This window comes from Arachis ipaensis, chromosome B02 (genome assembly GCF_000816755.2).
Source record: "Arachis ipaensis cultivar K30076 chromosome B02, Araip1.1, whole genome shotgun sequence".
Lineage (NCBI taxonomy): Eukaryota > Viridiplantae > Streptophyta > Magnoliopsida > Fabales > Fabaceae > Arachis > Arachis ipaensis.
In genome coordinates this window covers 6,568,100-6,572,379 of record NC_029786.2, presented here as the reverse complement: position 1 = coordinate 6,572,379, position 4,280 = coordinate 6,568,100, and the positions used below count along the sequence as shown (strand labels likewise).

The 4,280-nt window shown below is 26.9% G+C and overlaps 1 long non-coding RNA gene across 1 annotated transcript in view; it reads right to left on the bottom strand.

Moving 5' to 3' along the window:
* Positions 3,909-4,280, bottom strand: part of LOC107624678 — a 3,602-nt gene continuing 3,230 nt past the window's right edge. The window contains exon 3 of the long non-coding RNA XR_002356971.1: positions 3,909-4,070. This is a non-coding gene — a long non-coding RNA (uncharacterized LOC107624678). The remainder of the gene's footprint in view (positions 4,071-4,280) is intronic.

Below are 4,280 nucleotides of genomic sequence, written 5' to 3'. Positions count from 1 at the left end.
CGCGTACGCACCAAGTGCGTCTATGCGCGAGGGGTCATTCTGCTAAAAATTTTCTAAGTTAAAAGCTGCAGAATTTACATATTCAAACCCCAATCTTCCGACGGACATAACTTCCTCATTTTAAATCGTTTTTCACACGTTCTTTGAACGGCATGGACATCCCGGATCCAATTTCATTTCTAAACAGATTTGGCACAAATCAGAGATCCGTAGTCCAAGTTATGTCCCGTCAAAGTATGCCCAAAAACCATATTTTCATAAAAAACCACAAGGTGCCATTTTCAAAACAAGCCACTTTCAACTCTTTTCAAAATCAATCAAACATGCCAATTTCAACCCTTCTCTTTGAAATCATTCAAAATGTACCAAAATCAACAACAAGCCATCCTCAACTCACACATTGACACTTTACCAAGGTTTCCAAAACCACATCCAACCATTTTAACACTTCTCAATCAAATGGCTAAAGGACAAACACAATATCATGTCATACATCCTTCCTCATCCCAATTTCCAATAATACCATTTCCAATTAACCATCATTATACATAATCAATATCATACTCTCCATCAACATGGTACCACCCATCAATTCAACCTCAATCATCCATCAAGCATACATCACAACATGCATTTCTCATATTTCACACAATCAAGGCATCAATATTCATAATTACATATATGAACACATCATATATTTCAACCATTCAACAACACCAACAATTCAATGCCTATCTTAGGGCCTCTAGCCTAAGTATTTCCTACCACATACATATTAGATACGGGAAACCAAAACCATACCTTAGCCGATTACCCAAGCTCAACTGGAGCACTTCCAAAGTCCGATTTCTATAAAATTGGTACCGAAATTCTCGTCTCAATTTCCTCTATCACATTTAGCCATAAAAATAACATTTTTGGCTTTCTAGAATAAATTCTCATTTATGGGTTAATTAACCATTAATTAACCGGGTCTTACAATAATCTTTAAGAACTATTTAATATCATACATACACAACTAGCATTTTTAATTATTGATTTGATTATGAAGTGCTCTAAGGACATGTTAGTAGTTAAGGTTTTAAAAGAGGTATGCTTAAGCCAAATAATTCATAGCATTTGATGGAAATTTTTGTTAATTTTTTAGTATTAGTAGTGTTACAATGGATAAGATAGATGTGCTCTAAAAAAATGGTAAAAAAATGGTTTCATCGTTTTTATTTTTGGTTGTCCTTTAGGCTGTGTTTGTTTCTGAGAATAGAATAAGACAAGATACTGAGAATAAGATATAAAGGAAAGAGACACAAAATTTTATGTTTTTGTATCTTATTTGGTGATAAACTAAAACAAATTATGAACATCTAATTTATTCTTATTTTTTTCATTCAAAAAATTTGAGACGAAAATATAATTATAAAAAATTAACAAGAATAATGACAGAAAAAATGAAAAAAAGTTGTGTTTTTTGTTAGTGTCTCCGTGTTTTTTCGGTCAGGATGGATACAAAATATACTAATTCGACATATTGTCTCTGTTCATGTCTCCTCTGATAAATACGATTTTGTGTTTTTGTATCTCTATCTTAGTGTCATGTCTCTGTAAACAAAAACAGCCTTAATTATCTTTAAATAGTAATTATATTCTTCATGGTGATAATCAGGACCCATAATTACGAGATAAACTAATACACCCTTTTATGCAAAAGCACTTTTTGTAGCATGGACGACAAAGCATAATAAATTTGTTCCTTTCTTTGGGGCTAATTTTTAACTTTTATTTTAAAGAATGATGGACAATATATATAAGAACCGAATTTATAGAATTTCATATATCATATTAAACATTTTTGTAGAAATTCATGTGAATGATTGTTATATTTTACAGTCCAAAGTTTATTGCTGTGTATGTAAAATGAATTTGTTTTCAGTTCATTAACACTAGGTCTACATGTAAAATTAATAGAAGGGTTAAACTTACCATTTCCACTATATTATTTTTACAAAATATTACAAATAATAAAAAGTAATTAACATACGCTAAACTGACCCCTTAATTTTACGGGGAAAATAAATATAGGAGTAATATTTTAAATAGGTTTTAAAGAAATTAGTCGTAGAAACGATTTGTCTCTAAAAAAGATTAAGTCTTCGGTCCTTAAAATTCTTAGAAATATGCTAGATATTCTCACGCGTCAGGTTTAATTGGTAAAGATCATATCTTCTCTTTCTTACGTGGAAATTAATATTTTGATGTGTCAGATAAAATGACACGTGTTATTTTCAGAATAATTTAATTCCTTGTATACGTAGTAAATACGATGTTATTTTATGATAATTCCAAACGACGACTTTAGTTTTTGGATACTCATAAACAATGACATTAAAAAAACTTATCTAATTTATAATAAAATTTTTAAGGTGAAATTTTGCCTTTGTGAAATTTTGTTGGGAAGAAAAGTGATAAGCTATGAAATTGCTAAGATGATATTTTGATTCAAGTGACATTATACATTTTATCTCAAATTATAAAATAAGTGGTATATTAAGTAAAGATAGACTATAATATATGCAAATGTTAAAGATATATTAAGCAAAAATAGACTATTAAGTAGCCATACAAGACCAAAAAAAAAAGAAGTTTATTTTCTTGAACAACACACAAATTTATCACATTCAAAAAAGAAAAGCTTCATTGATAACTACTTATTTCTTCTCTAAAGGTAGCATTATATTATGTTGTACAATAACAGGTCTTATCACATATATAAAACAATTATATTATGATGACGGTGTTTTTGATTATTTATAATATAAATCAGATAAATTTTTTAAAAATTCTATTATAAGTCAAATAGATCCCTTAAACGTTGTCGTTTATGAGCATTCAGTATTTAAAATTAAAGTAAATTTATCCACTTAAAATAGTGTCATTTAGAGTTGTCATAAAATAACGTCGTATTTACTATGTGTATAAAAGACTAAATTTATCACTTTATTTGACACATCATAGCGTTAACGTTTGCGTAAAAAAAAGAATATGATCTTTATCAGCTAAATTTAATGTAAAGACATATCTAATATATTTCTAAAAATCTTAAAAATTAAAAATCTAATTAATTTTTCTGTAGACGAATTTGATTTGTCGACGACCATTTTTTTAAAGACTTATTTAAGATAATACTCTAAATATAATTTATGTCTAAGGAGATAACAAAAATTCTATTCAAATTAAATTAATGTTTTATTCTGTTTCCTATCCTTTAAATCGTGGTATTTATAGTGAGTTCTCACCTGAAGTGAAACAATATTATTTTATGTAAAAATATTATAATTTGACCATTAAAAAATAATATTTTAATTAATATTTAAATTAAATTTGACTGAAAAAAAATAATATATACTATGCTANNTTAATTACAAAAATAATTTAATTTAAATAATAACAAACTATTTAAAAAAAAAACACACACACACACAAACAGATTTATCCATTGCCGACTCATTTAGCATCCATCACTGAATTAAGAATTTTTCATTTAAATTTTGCTTTTCATTTTCATCCGTCCTCACATGTCTATCCATAGTGTTATGTACATACAGTGTCTTTAGATAAATGCATGTACAATTATTTCACACCCCAAAAAAGACAACTATTTTTTTAGACAAAGAAAATTACCACAACTTAAAACAATTGTATTGCTTTTCAACCAATATAAGGTAAATTATTCCAAAACAGGTTCAAACTTTTTTCATAAAGCAAACTACTATTGTGTAGCAGTTCAGACCATCCGCTAGCACGATATTATATTATTTTTATATTTGTTTTAATTTTTGAAATTTTGTTTCTAAAAATAAATTATTTTTCAGGTAAAAATTATTACCAAAATTTGAAAACTTTATTTCCATATCAAAAATGGTTTCATTTCAAATCAAATTTATGATCATGCTTTGGATTATTTCTACAACATATTTATACTTTGATTTATATATGCAAATATAAATGTGGTAATAATAAATACCTTTCACTCGTTTATGATCTGACATTATGCCACCTATCATCAATAGTACGATCTTCACACAAATTAAAGAAATATGGTCATGATTAAATTAAAAGATAAATAAATACTTAATTTAGATATATCCATTTTTATGTGGATGGACATTTTGGAGAATAATATGTGAAAGGAATAGTCATTTAATTTTACAACATAATATATAAAAAGATATTTCAATTTTTAACCATGTTATATGTATATATACTAAAATTAACTATTAAAATCA